This window comes from Aotus nancymaae, unplaced genomic scaffold, assembly GCF_030222135.1.
Source record: "Aotus nancymaae isolate 86718 unplaced genomic scaffold, 86718_ANA_hifiasm-v0.15.2.pri h1tg000012l, whole genome shotgun sequence".
NCBI classification, from domain to species: domain Eukaryota; kingdom Metazoa; phylum Chordata; class Mammalia; order Primates; family Aotidae; genus Aotus; species Aotus nancymaae.
Window position 1 is genome coordinate 36,828,772 of NW_026988423.1, and position 15,270 is coordinate 36,844,041.

A 15,270-nucleotide genomic window follows, 5' to 3' on the forward strand; every position below is an offset into this window, starting at 1 on the left:
ACCGGGAAGGCCGTTGCTGACTACCCCACAGAATATCACAAATATTCCTCACCCCAGCCTCCGAACCTTGCCTATGTTTTTAATCAGAGGACTTCCCACTATGTGACATTATACTGTATATGTACTTGTGTATTTGTTTATTGTCTGACACCCACCCCACCTCACCCACTGCCTCCAGCCTGGCCACTAGAATTTAGACTCCATGAGAGCGAGAACTATGCTTAATTCGTGGCATAATCTCTAATGTCTAGAAGACGGTCTGGTACAAAACAATGGCTCTACAATTATTTGTTAAGTAAATGAATGAATACATAGAAGTTTCCACTAATCAAATCTCTACTTTTATTAGTTATTCTTGTTTTGATGGCCTTTGCTTTAACAAACTAATTTTTATCTGGGAAAATGGACAAATCATTGATGCTTTCTCAGGGTTTTTCAAATTGACGCCATGCAGAGTAAACTCCTCTATTTATTATTAATAAATTAAACATACGACTTGGGATCTGCAATAATTTTTTCATTATTTCTTTTTGCACAATTAAAAAAATGAGTAAACTCACTGATAAAATATTCAAACAATTAAGAAGTGTGTTATATGCATAAGATGTGAAAGTAGCCCCTATTTACAACTACCCTCTTCTCACTCCCTTCCCCAGAGGAAAGCATGGTTAGCAATCAATGCTACATCCTAATGTTACGTTTCCCATGTAGCTATGCATGTAGAGCTGTGTATATACATATTGATCTTTTCCATTTACAGAAATGGCATAATATGCTTATTATTTTTTAACTTTTTCATGAAATATACCTTTCCATGTCTGCATGGATCTGCCACACTCTTTTTACGGGCTACATAAAAGATACATCATAATTTATTTAAACGCTCCCCCTTGTGATGGGTATTTAGGTTGTTTACAGATTCTCTCTATTAGCACATCTCCATGATCATCCTTCTGCACATATTTTATCATAATACAAGAATTTCTATAGATTCTTAGAAATATTCAGTGAAAGTTTAATCAAGGCTACCAAATTGGTCTACACTGCGCTTCCTAACTTGCACTCTCCACTAGGGTACCTGAGGTTGACCCTTTTCTTATTCACACTAAAACCAGATGTTATTTATCTCCTTGAATTTTACAAATCTCATTTTGTAAAATACCTCCTTGTAGAAATCAATCATCTTTTTATTTTTATTATCCATTTGTATTTTCCTTCTGTATATTTTCTATTTAATCAATTTTTCTATTGGAATTTTTTACATTTTATTTTATATAACTCTGTTATTTTGTGTAGAGTATCTTTTTGCTTACAGATATTGTGAATATTTTCTTCCAGGCTGATATGTTTCTTTTAAATTCATTTATGAATCTCTTTCATTGTAATACGTTTTTTGACATTGCCAAATCTGTCAGTTTTTTTCTTTCATAACTTTTGCACTTTGAATCTTACTTACAAAGTTATTCCCAAACTCATTTTTAATACTTTTTCATTTTTATGTTTAACTCTTTTTGGAATTCACTTTGAAATCTTCCAGATACATTTTAAAAATAAAACCAACTTCTTTATTTTTTCATCATTAACCTATACATATCTTTAACGTTGAAAAAGTAAAAGGGATCATAGGCTGATTGGCACATTTTCAGGTCACTGTTTCATATTCCTGTCTTTTTCAGTCTTGAAAATTAGGAATCATTTGATGCAGATCTCCACCAATGCACACCTATATAGAGAAATAAAGTCTGATCTTAAGTATGTCAATTGCCCTTCCTACCAGGGCCCTCCTTCCCTCAGACTCATGTGGAATATCTCATGATAGAAGACAATGGCACAGGAAGGCACTATGGGAGAAAGTCCAAATGATTCTGTATGAGACATGAAACTTTTATCAATCCTGGTCAATGTTTGCTGGAGGTAAAAGAAAAAAAAAACAGCTTCTAAGAGGAATCCATGGAAAGAACCAATTAATGCTTTGGACTGAATCAGCAAGATAGAAACAGCTGGCCTGGGCAGCCCAAGATTTTCTTTCTTCCTTGATGTCTCTGGGCACATATAAAAGCTGGTGTAGGATGTGCCTCCAGCTGAGGAGCTGTAGGGTTTGCCTGGATATAGATAAATCTGCTCCCCAATCAGGACCCCAATAAGCACTCGGGGCTGGAGCCTGTGCCATTAACATGTGGCTGGTATACTTTCGTCCATTTTGGATCAGATATTGAACAAAAGAAACTGAAGCAGGTAGTTTTAATCATGCATGCACATATGTGTATTTTTACAGAGACTTATTATAATGCTGCGGCTTCATATTTGAAAAAAGAAGGAAAGGAAAAGGCCACCTAATATCTTTTCCTTTGAGGAGGGAGAGGGGGTTCCACAGAACAACAAAAAGGGAAAGATAAGACTATCCTGGGCTGAGAAGTGTAAAACTAAAGGATAATGAACTGGAGCTGATGCGGTTTAAAGACTCCTCATTACCTGGCCTGAGATACGGCACCCATTGTTGCTAGCGGTTGGAGATTATTTCTCACCCTGCCGCAGGCTGATAACAGACTGGTCCACTGGCCTGAAGGCTCATTGTTCTGCAGGCAGGAATGACGCCTCGGACAGAAGCCGAGTCCCTGTGCAGCCCTGCCCCTCTGGCCTTCCTTCTCCCTTCAGTGGGATTACAAAGGAAAGCAAGAGTTCCTATCACCTGAGAGGTGCGCTGGGACTTTTTCAATGCTTCCCCCTCACACTCCAGTGACCTAATTTGGATCAGGTAATTCTGAAGATAAAATGCTGAAGTTTTCTTTTCCTGGAGAACAATGTCACATTAGTCAACTTAAAAAGACTTGCTCACAGCACAAATTGTCTGTACGACTCATTTTGCCCCCTAATTATATTCCACCTTGTTTTATTATTTAAAGGCATCATGTGAGTTAAGTGTTTATAGATGTTTAAAACGTAGGAGTTGGAAGTGGGTCTGGAGATGTAGTTTAATGCTCTCATTTAAAAGACTGGCACACCAACGCCCAGGACACCATGAGGGGATGCTCACTGGAGAATACTGAGTGGGGAAATGAACTTTCTCCTCCCTCTCCCCAAGGCAGCACTATGAGAAAGGGGTTTCTGGGTCAGAAGGAAAGGGAGGCTTGCACGTTACTGCAAGAATTGTGGAGATCACAGCCTCTCTCAGATCTTAGTGATAATGGTCTATGAAACCAAATGAGAATCAAAGATTCTAAATTCAAAGTTCAGAGTCTTCCAGCCACTATTCAAGCTGCATTCAAAAGCAGGAGAGCTGACAACTCCAGGACAAGGTGTGTGTGTCACAGCGAACAGCAAGGTTGAATAGATGTGTTTGAGGAGGCTGGTGACATCCCTCTAGCTTCTGCCCTCCACATTCACAAACCTACGATGTGTCCCTAATCTCGTGACCTACAGGTTGAAAGGAAGGCGTGCTCCTCCATCCGAACAAAGCGGATCTTCCCATCTGGGCTCCCGAGCCAGCGTTCCTCTCTTTCGGCTTAGCCCTTACTCATGCGTCAGCTCTCATTAATCTCTAAACTGCTCACTCTCTTCTGGCTCTTTTTCTTCCATCTCCAGTGCTTTCCTAGCATTAGAAACAACTCCTTAAATTGTAAATGCCCCTGTAGCCAAGGTACACCTCTCCTTCCCTTTACAGGCAAACTAATTACAAAAACGTGCATTTTCTATCTATACTCCCCTCCTTTCTCAGTATACCTGTCACTGGAAATTCACTCCTGAACCGCTAGTGCCTTTTTGCATAAAACGTTGACTGTTTTCATTTTTCATAGAGTTGCATAGATTGTAGAGGTTTGTGATCTGCACTCATTATGTTGCCATTTAAAATGATTTCTAAAAACCTTGTTACAATAATACCTAACGCTTGTAATTGTTAGACCGCAGCTACAAAAATAATTATTTAAATCAATGTTAAAAATCTTTAACCTTTTTTAAAGAAATTGATTCTTTCAGAAAACATCCCAAGTATTCCAAAGGAGCATTGATTGAGGCAGTTTCAGGTTAATGTATCTGCCGAAGCATTACTTTATTGTTCTAAATAAGTAATTAAGAGAGCACTTTAGATTACAGTATGCTCTGTGAGGACTCTAAGGTAAAGCAGCTCTCCCTCTTTCTGGAAACTCATTTTAGAGAAAAGTCTGAAACAAAATTAGGTCATTTTTGATAAATGCTGGTAGATCTCAAAACTACATATACCTCCCAGAACTCTCCTGCACTCCAAAATCATGGCTCTAATCCATACTGATCCAGCCATACCCAGATACCCCACAGGCACCCCACACTCAAGATGCCCAGAATTATTCTCATTATCTCACCTTCAATTATCTTGCCTTCTGTATTTTACTGAAAGTAATCATTACGCAAGCCAGTGAGAAAGTAGGAGCTCTAGAAACATTCGTGGACAACTTCTTTTGTCTTTTTTTCTTTTATTCATTAAACCAATGTGTTGAACACCGTCTCTGTTCTGAGTTGCCTTGAATGCCAAGGATTCATGAATCGACAAAAGATGTAAGATACATGTCCTTATGAAATTTATAGTCTAGTGGAGGAGTTGGAAGCATAGAGAAAATACAAGGAAAAGGGAAAATTAAAAAATCACGGTTTAAAACTGAAACAAGGTGTTGCTTTAGAGCATAACTGGGTACTAAATGGAGAGAATTTTTGTGAGACTACAGCAGACCAAGCACAGAGCAGGGCTGACACCCATGTGTGTGTAAGAAAGCGTATGTGTCTGGTTGGAGGGATATCTGTGTGTGTGTGCATGTGTGTGTGTGTATGTATATGTATGTGTGTGTGTGGTGTGTGTGGGGTGTCCATGTGGGTGAGAGAGAGTGTATGTGTGTATATGTGTGTATGTGTGTGGGAGGTGTGTATATGTGTGGGCTGTGTGTATGTATGCATGTGGGTGTGTGTGTATGTGTATGTGGGGGGTGCGTGTGGATGTAAGTGTGTAGGGTGCATGTGTGTGTGTCTGTGTATATGTGGGGGGGTGTATGTGTATGTATGTGTGGGGGTGTTTCTGTGTGGAAGGTGTGTGTATGTATGTGGGTGGGGTGTGTATGTATGTGTATGTGCATTTGTGTGTATGTGTGTGGGGTATGTGTGTATGTATGTGTGTGGAAGGTGTGTATGTGTGTAAGTGTGTGCAGGTGTATATGTGTTATGTATGTGGGGTGTATGTGTGTGAGATGTGTGTATGTATGCATGTGGAAGGTGTGTATGTAAGTGTGTTGGGTGTATGTGTGCATGTATGTAGGGGTGTATGTGTGTGTGCATGTGTGTATGTGTGTGGGGGTGTATGTATGTGTATGTGTGTGGGGTGTGTATGTGTGTGGGGTGTGTGTGTAGGTATGTATGTGTGTGTGTATATGTGTATGCATGTGCAGGGAATGTATGTGTATGTATGCATGTAGGGGTGTGTGTGGGGGTATGTGTGTATGTATATCTGTGGAAGGTGTGTATGTGTGTATAGGTGTGTGTGTATGTATGTAGAGGTGTATGTGTGTGGGGTGTGTGTGCATGTGTGTATGTGTGTGGGGGGTGTATGTGTGTGTATGTGTGGGGTGTGTGTATGTGGTGGGGTGTGTGTAGGTATGTATGTGTGTGGGGTGTGTGTGTGTGCATGTGTGTATGTGTGTGGGGTGTGTATGTGGTGGGGTGTGTGTAGGTATGTATGTATGTGGGGGGGGTGTGTGTGCATGTGTGTATGTGTGTGGGGGGTGTATGTGTGTGTATGTGTGGGGGGTGTGTATGTGGTGGAGTGTGTGTATGTGGTGGGTGTGTGTAGGTATGTATGTGTGTGGGGTGTGTGTGTGTGCATGTGTGTATGTGTGTGGGAGGTATATGTGTGTGTATGTGTGGGGGGTGTGTATGTGGTGGGGTGTGTGTAGGTATGTATGTGTGTGTATGTGTGTATGATGTGCAGTGAGTATATGTGTGCATATGTATGTCTGTGTGTGTGTGTATGTATGAGTGTGTAGTAGGGGATGGTAGTGGTCATGAGATGAGGCCAGATAGGTAGTTTAAGGCCCAGTCCTGGGAGAGATGTTTGAATTTCATGCAAAGTGCTCTCAGACAACATTTCAGGATTTTGAACTTGCAAGTGTTGTGATGTGATCTGATTTATGTTTTTAAAAGATGACTGCTGCATAAAGAACATATTGTTGCAGAAGGGATGAGAAAATGGAAGCATGGAGATGGGCAGACAACATGTTTGTAGTTAAGGCAGAAAGCACTAGTGGCTAGGATGTTGGCAACAGTATGGGAGAGGGAGAGACAGGGAAGGATTTGGGGTGAGTTGTCGGGGTAAGAACCCCAGGGCTTCCTACGAGATCAGTTAGTCAAGATGAAGGAAGGTGAAGAATTAAGGATGACACCTAGATTTTTCTATGTGATATAACTAGATGGATAGTTGTGTCAGTCAGTGAGACTGAGCGAATTAGGACAGAAACAATGTAAGTTTCACAGGAATTGCAGGATTCTGTTTTGGACTTAAATTTGAGATATCTACTAGACACAGTAGAGATGCCCAGTAGATAGATTTGACACATGTGAGCATGCACACATGCATGTGTTTGCAGTTTGTGGAATATCAGTAGCAAGAGTAAAAGCGTATTAATCCAGCAGTAGGACCACTTATGTCTGTCAAGTTCCTCTTAAGTGTGATCATAGATACTGTTAACATCCTAACCACAGAAACGAGGAAACTGAGATTAAGTAAATTGCCCTAGGTTATCCAGTTACCAAGTAACAGAGCTAGAATTGAAACCCAGATTGTCTGGTTCCCAAGTTCATGCTCTTAACCACCCTACTAAATATGAATTTGTGAGTCAGTATCACATCGTGACATGTAAAGCCCGAAGACTAGTTGGGATTATTTCTTAAAAAGTAGAGATAGAAAAAAAAAAAGATGTTCTAGGACCTGACTATTCAATATGCCAAAGTTACGAATTAAGAAGAAAAAGGAGATCCTCAGATAGGACTGAAAACAAGTTTCTGGGAGGTAGAAAAGAATGCATGAGAATGCGAGGTCCTGGAAGTCAAGAAGAGTGGTTTGAAAAGAAGGTCATGAGCAACTGTTTCAAGTTAAATCAGCACCAGAAAGTGATCAGTGGATTTCGTAACACATTATTCAATATAGCCCTTGAGAAAGTTTCAGTGGAGTGGCAAATTGCTTGAGAAAGGGGAAAGAGATGAGGCCAAGAAACACAGCTGGGAGGAGGGGGCTTGCATGGCAGGTGCAGTGCTTTGTCTACGTGGCGGGAGATGGCTGTGGATAGTAGGGCAGAGCCTTCTAGTCACCTGCTCTTCAAGTGCTCCTGTTCTCCTCTTTACTTAGTTATCTATTGTGGCATACCCCAGGCTTAGTAGTTTAAAATAACAGTAATCATTTATTGTCTCTTACGGTGTCTGCAGGTCAGGGATGTGCAATGGCCTGGTAGACTGTTTCTGGCTCAGTTACAAGGTTGTAGTCAAATGCCAACTGGGCTGCAACCATCAGGTGTGCTTGGGGCTGGAGAGCCCTCTTCAAGTTGGCTCACTCACGCAACTGGAAATTGGCTCCTCCATTTGTGGGTGTCTCTAGAGGGCTGCCTAATTATCCTCACAGCAAAAGACCAAGACAGAAGCTGCAATGCTGTAAATTAACTAGTGTGAGAGGCAATGACACAAGGCCATGCATTCCAGGAGTTGAGAATCACCCAGGACCATCTTCGAGGCTGTCAGCCACACCCATTTCTTACTAAGCAACTCCCAATTTCATTTAGGATAGCCATGGACCTACATAAATGCATTCAACAATCTAGGCTCTCTTATAGCTCTAGAGCCAGGCCATCCCATTCAATGAGAACTCCAGCAAATGTTGACAGCAGGCTCATCTGATATGTCCCTCTTTTCCACCGGCCTTCACGTTCCCTCACCCTCTTTTCTTTGTCTGAAACACAGATGCAGTGGAGGAGGAGCAGCACTTCTACATCATGAAGGCCAAACTCATGTGCTAAAGATGGTTCTGGAAGGCCCTCTCTTGTCCTGGTGACCAAATATCCCACATTCAAGACTCAGCTTGGGGGTGCTTCTTTAGTAGGCTTCCTGGCAAATATGTAATAGCCAACATTTACATATGTTTCATAAAGGGAATGTCCCTACCTTTTAAATACTCCTCTGCACTTGGTGCAAGTCATTGCAACACGTGTTTTTGTTTGGAGTTCTAGCTTTCATTATTAGACTCTAAGATCCTTGAAGGCAAAGACAGTATCTCATTCGTCTCTGTATCCCCAGAGCCTAGGACACAGTAAGCACTCCACAAAAATCTGCTAAATGTGTAAATGATTCCAGTTTGTGTATATCCAGTAGGGAGCCGAGGGTTAACGCAATCCGTTCCTGACAGGCTTATCCATCCCTGTAAAAGCCTACGGAAGGCTCATTATGAAGGACAATGTTCTGTAATGAAGTCTTCTTGCATATCTTTGGTAATAATCATCATAGAGGGAGAAAATGAGCATCTCTCTGTAATATTTATATTTCCTAGCAGCAAAGACATTCTCTTCTGTAATTCTGCCTGTAAAAGCAGCAAGGAAGCCAAGAATATACAAGTTCTCCATGGTAACTGGGTCACAGCAGCTTGCAGCTTGGCCAGTGCTTCAGATAAATGGAATAAATGGAGGTGAGCTTCCAGCAGCAGGAACTGTGTGGGAGAGTGGAGCTTGCAATGAACAATCTCTCCCCACTGGGATCCACAGCCCCCAGCACGAGTGCTCTGTGCGTCGTCACTGCAGGGGGCAGTGGAAGCATGGCCTGATGGCATTTGTATCTGTCTCACTAACTTACAGTGCTGCGCTGACATCTCAGTTTCATCAAATCAACAGGCCACTTTTTAAAAATGCCTCTTATGCTCTGAATGTTAACCCAAGAAGGAGATTTTACCCCAAACCACCAGGGGATTCTATGTATCCTTAGGCTCTTAGATAATTTCTCTCAACTGCAAACTAGCGAGCCAGCTCCCTTCACTAGGCTTGGAAGAGGAACCATATTAAGCATCTGGTTAGAGAGAACAGCTGTTTAATGCATAGCAATGAAAAATTCTCATTCAAATCAGTCAACCCTTCCATCAAGGACAAGGGGTGCCAACTAGCAGATGCCAAGTGAATGACCTTTGGCAAAGCCATTCCCAGGGGCAGATTCCCAGCCAATGTGCAGCTTTGTGAAAACTTGTGAAAATAAATTTGTGAATGTGTGAAAATTCATGCAAAGGAGGAAAATCCACTGAAGGACAGAAAAAGAGCCCTCGAGCTACTGCAGACACAGAAACCACCTCTTCTGGACGCTACTCCCTTGTTGGAAAGACCCAATCTGTAAGTGAGGCAGCCCTACCAATTCTACAAATATGAAAGAGTGATCACTAAGGAAACCTAACTAGGTCAAGGATCCACTTCCCTCGCTGTCGGTGCAGGGTATGAAATAATGAAATTGACAAGGAGACTGCGTTTTCAGAGTCGGTGCTCTCCACTATCATTGGAGCCAAAATTCATAATTGCAGTGGCTAATGCTTATAACCTCAGCACTTTGGGAGGCCGAGGTGGGAGAATTGCTTGAGCCTGGGAGTTCAAGATCAGCCTGTGCAACACGGCTGGACTCTGTTTCTACAAAAAATTTTAAAAAGAGTAGGGCATAGTGGTGGTGTGCACCTGTAGTCCCAGATACTCAGAAGGCTGAGGCTGGAGAACTGCTTGAGCCCAGGAGGTCGAGGCTCCAGTGAGCCATGATCATGCCACTGCACTCCAGCCTTGGTGACAAGAATGAGACTCTGTCACACACAAAAAAATCATAATCCATAACTACACTAAGGAATGACTTTACAAAGGGCCCAAAAAGCGTGGCACAGATGAAAATCCAAACAATACCCTATATTTGTAGAGAAGCTAACAGCAGTCTCTACAATCCAAGGCCAATTACCTGCAGAAGCCGTCAGTGAACTTGGCAGGCCTCAGACATGTAGCTGAGCCATCCCTGGAACACATGGCAGGACGGATGGGAGAGATGAAGGACTTCAGATAATGGAGAGGAGCTTACTCGCGCCTGTGGGAGGGGACAACTGGCCTACATTTACCATTTACCCAACATGCAGCAGCAATCATATTCATGGAATCGTAATCACAGAGTCAGAAACATTAGCGATGGAGAGAGAGATTGGGTCAGGTAGCCCGCCTCCTGCCTTTGTAGCTTTGCTCCCTAGAGTCAGTTCTTTGGCCCAGTTTTTACCCTGTTTATAATTTGCAAGGAGGAGGTACCAGAACAGAATGCATTCTGGAATCTGTGGTCAAGAAGAGAGGAAATTAAGAGGAATTAGACCTCTTCACAAAGGAGAGAAAAAACCCCAGGGGGATATGGAAAAGCAGGAAGATGAAACACCAGGCAGATCACAGTGTCCCTGTAGCCTGTCTTCTTCAGTCCTTGCTGTCCCCAGATGCGATAGGTAACAAAGACATGCACCCTTTGCACCTGCCCAGCTCAGCCTCACATTCTCCCTTATCAAGACTGACTGTATACTCAGAATCTCAGGCCTCACTAATTGGAAGAACCAGAAATTCTTCTGCCACGGCCTCCAAATGGCTGGTAACTTCCAGCCTCCCTTCCTGAATAGACTGTTGCTATCCATCATTCCTGGTATTTGGTCTTCCATCTCAGTTCCTATTTACGCTCTTATCCTTAACAGCGTGGAGCGCCACCCTGAACCAGCAGATGTTATTGGAACCAGGACACATATCTGGTTCCTGTGAGCCTGTCTTCCAAAGTCATGAATTGCAGTCACTGTGGTATAAAATGCCTAGTCATACCTGGCACCTCAACTGTGTGGTCACCTGACGAAGAGGCATAAGCCCTTGACCACACAATGACTGTCCCCCTTGGTTTCTAGCATCCTCTTTCTTCGCCACAGCTGCCAAGTTCCCTCAATTACCAATACTGGAAATACTGTTCTCGCCTGCCATACTGCTAGGTTATTTCACCAGCCCTAGACTTCTGTGCTTTTCTCTTCCCTTCTCTCCATCAGCCCTGAGGTCCCTGCCTGAGTCACAGCAGAGTCCATGGGATAGGAACAAATAATAGATTTTGGAGGGTTCTGTATGAAAGCCCTCCAAAGATATAAGCCCCGCTAAGACTTATGAAGGTCTTAGGGCTGGCCTAAATCTCCAGAGTTATGAGATAGGCTTGCTTCTCCTTTTCTCCTATCGCATTTTTCTTAAGTGAGTCAGTGAGTGGACAGAAACAGAGGAGTTATTCGAAGAGATTTTAAAATTTGTGCTATACATGGAGCTCTGAAGAGTGAATTCAAGAAATTAATCAACCTCTTGCTATGGACTGAACTGCAACTGTGCCCCACTCCCGTTCTAACCTCCAGTATCTCAGAACATGACTGTTTGGAGATAGCGTCTTTAAAGGGGTGATCGGGTTGAAATGAGACCATTAGGGTGGGCCCAATTCAATCTGACTGATGTCCTTATTAGATGAGATTAGGACACACAAAGAGACGCCAGGGATGCAGGTGCACAAAGAAAAGAATATGTGAAGAGGCTGCAAGAGAGCGGCCATCTGCAAGCCAAAGAGAGATCTCAAAGAAAACCAGGCCTGCTTGCACCTTGCTCTCGGACTTCCAGCCTCCAGAAATGTGAAAAAATAGATTTCTTCTGTTTAAGTTACCCATTCCTTAATATTTTGTTATGGCAGCTTGCCCAAACTGTTCATACACCTCCTTTTAGCACAGAAAACTCATGTACCATGAAGCATTGTGCCAAACATTATATGGATATTGAACTCAAATGTACATTATATATAAACAGGTAGCTATACAGATATTTCATCTGTATACATTTATGATAGATGGACACACATACGAATCCATCTGTGTGACCCTGTGCGGGTGCCCTAACCTCTTTTGGCCTCAGTTTTCTCATCTGTGAAGTGGAAATGCCAAGAGTATCTGCCTCAAATGGTTATTGTGAAGATGTGTAGAATCCTTAAAAGTACTTGAAGCTGTCAGCACTATGTAAGATATATAATGTCTTGCTAAAAGCACTCATGTTTTTAGCATGTACATTATATTTACATATAAATTTCAAATAAAAGAGCCATACATTTGAAGTTCAAAAAGCTTTAGAAATCATATAGATTTTCTCAGCATTAAGGCACCTATTAAAAACTGTTACCTTCATGGAGGCAACAAAACTATCCCTGTGTTTGAAATATTTTGTCTACTAAACAAATTGCATTTATTTTTCCAATTTTTAAAATCAAGTGCAAATGTCCTTTCAATCTGAGTATTCATTTTGCTGAATTAATATGATTATTGTCAAAAATAGGTAAATCGACCACTGATCTTTGGACTTTTATAAGGTTTTTAAACACTGACAATAATGCACGGACTCTCGTGTTCACCCTGTGGTGCCCAGGTTTTCCAGGTTGGAGACCACTGATAACAGAGTTCAAGCCAATGGTTTTCAAATGAGGACTCAGAGCCAGAGAGAACTGCCCAAGATGGCTCTTGAAGGCAAGTCCCCAGACACCCATCTCAAGCTCCAGAGTTATAAGATAGGCTTGCTTCTCCTCTTCTCCTATTGCATTTTTCTTAAGTGAGCCAGTGAGTGTACAGAAACATAAGAGTTATTCGGAGAGATTTTAAAATTTGTGTTAGACATGGAGTTGGCCTACAGCACGTTCCTGGCTGCACATCCTTTTCCCTAGTTAGCCAGTTAGCCTGCGCTGCTCCCGGTAGTTCCAGGAGGCCACAGAGATTAGAGCCATGGAGAATCCGCTCTTCATGCAGAGTGGTACAGAAGTCTCTTTTCATCTCAGACCAAGTGAGGCGGTGACACACTGGGGACGAGGACTTCAGGAAAGAGGGAGGAGGCGATCGGTCCAGCTGAGTTTGGAGTCAGATGCTGCTTGTCGTGGGAAGCCTTTTGGGAATAGGCATGCCTTCTATGTTGGAAGCGACTGTCATTCTGGAAAGGGGAAAAGGGCAAAACTATCACTGTGTTTTTAAATGTAAGACTGAGAGAGGAGAGCTCTCTTAACCTCCAATATGAGAAATGGAGGCAAAGTTCAAGACAGATGCAAATTCATCAGGAATGAGCATATGTTTTTACTGGAGTGTGTGCTGTGTTTTTATTCTCAGGTGCTGGGTGTGGTAGGTGTAACGTTCAAAGACAGGAAACATAGACTGATGTGTGAAGGTAACCATTGACTCTAGGAAAGAGTATTACCTGTGTACTTATTTTTTATTTTCATTGTGAACTCTTGGGATACACAGAGTAAGTTACTTGAAAAGATTTTGATTAGGCCGGGCATGGTGGCTGATGCCTGTAATCCCAGCACTTTGGGAGGCCTAGGCAGGCAGATCATGAGGTCAGGAGATTGAGACCAACCTGGCTAACATGGTGAAACCCTGTCTCTACTAAAAATACAAAAAATTAGCCGGGTGTGGTGGCACACATCTGTTGTCCCAGCTACTCAGGAGGCTGAGGCAGGGAAAGTAAAGATTTTGATTTACATATGAAGACCTTTTGAAAGCATATCTAAAATGCAAATACTTTATCAAACATACGCATATATTTCTGAGATAGTAGCAAATAGAATTGCTTATTCAGTTTTAAATATATGGGGTTTTTTTAAGTAAAAATAATAATGGAAGATATTTAAAGTTGAAGACAATTAATAAGTTAGAAATTCAGCAAGCATACTCACATACAGTAAAAGATTAACTATACTAAAATTAAGATCAAGGCATGTGAAATGATTTAATATAGTATATAATAAATTTGGTTCTGTATTCAAATAGACTTAGGATCAAATACCAATTGTTCTAAGTTTAGATTCTGTGTTCTTCCAATATTTACATACATTTTCTAAATCTCAATTTTTTGAGCTGTAAAATGAGTTAAAAATACCATTTCTAACTATAAGATGGGAATGATTAAGTGGAACAGTGCAAGTGAAAGTACACAGAATAGAGTAGCTTGCACACAGTAGGTGCTCAATAAGTGCAGTGTATGATGATGGTGAGGAAGAGGATGATGAAGAACAGCAAGAGAAGTGAAGAACAGAAGAGATGAAGATGAAGAACAGCAAGAGAAGTGAAGAGACAGAGAAGGGGATACACAACACTTCCTTAATATGAGCTCCCCAAAGAGTCACTCGTATCAAAGATCTTGGTCCAAGCAGAGACTCTAACAGCAACATCGGGGTAATAAAGTTCTTAAAAGTAGAAAACCAAAATGCACATGTTCGTCAGTCCTCAACTCACTAGAGAACCACGGATGTGTTGTTTCTTTCACGCTCCATTTAATGACTTGTTAAATACTGGTTGATAACTGTTGTCTTTATCATCAAAATGATACTGGTTGAGCCTGGTAAAGTTCTTAAGTTTGTTCTGTGCTCACTCCTTGGTTTCTAAGGTTAATCGGTTTTGATTTACAGTTGCACTTAATACCCGTGGTTGCTTCAAGAGCCTGAAGAAAGGCAGCATCCACCAGCGAAGAAGCAAAATGTATGCTGAGATCAAGAGAATATAATTTGGGTTAAATAAAAAAGTCAGTGATTATCCTAACTGAAAAATAAAGGGCTACTCAGCAGCTGAACGTGTATCAAAAGTTTGTTGTTTTGTTTTCTTTTTCACAAGAAGATAGAGCACATCAAAACAAAATGCACGGAACTGGTTCTTAATATCACTGTTCAGAAGAGCTGTCCAAACTCACCTGAGAATTAGTGTCTAGGGATTAACAATTTTCATTCCAAATAATGAAAATGAACACTGTCCCCTGACTCATGACAAGCGAGTTACTTTGTATTGTGAGCATTTACCTCATAAATAAGTGCTTATGACGGTCCAGGACTGGGGTGGGAGCTAACAGGTTTCACAAAGCTGTAGGAGGGAAAGTGTTCCAATTATGTTTCTTTTGTTGTTTTAATTTACATCCAACCAAAAGCACAGAACTTAAGCGTTTGGTTTGATGCGTTTTGACAAGCGTAAACATTCATGTAGCTACCACCCAATCAAGAAATAGCATGTTTCCTTTCTCCCGCAGAGCTCCTTCAGGACTGGTTCAGACAATTCCCCCACCATGTGGCTCCTGCCACCCCAGCTCAACATTCACTGATCGATTTCTCCTGTTCTGACTTGGTGTTGACTGCTTTAGAACTTTGCATTAATGGAATCACATAATACATAATCTTTTGTGGCTGCCTTCTTTTGCTTAA

At 41.7% G+C, this 15,270-nt stretch overlaps 1 protein-coding gene across 11 annotated transcripts in view; it reads right to left on the reverse strand.

Annotated features, from left to right (window-relative positions):
* Positions 1 to 15,270, reverse strand: part of OPCML (opioid binding protein/cell adhesion molecule like) — a 1,160,549-nt gene that overhangs the window by 67,966 nt on the left and 1,077,313 nt on the right. The gene's annotated exons all lie outside the window — the stretch shown is intronic.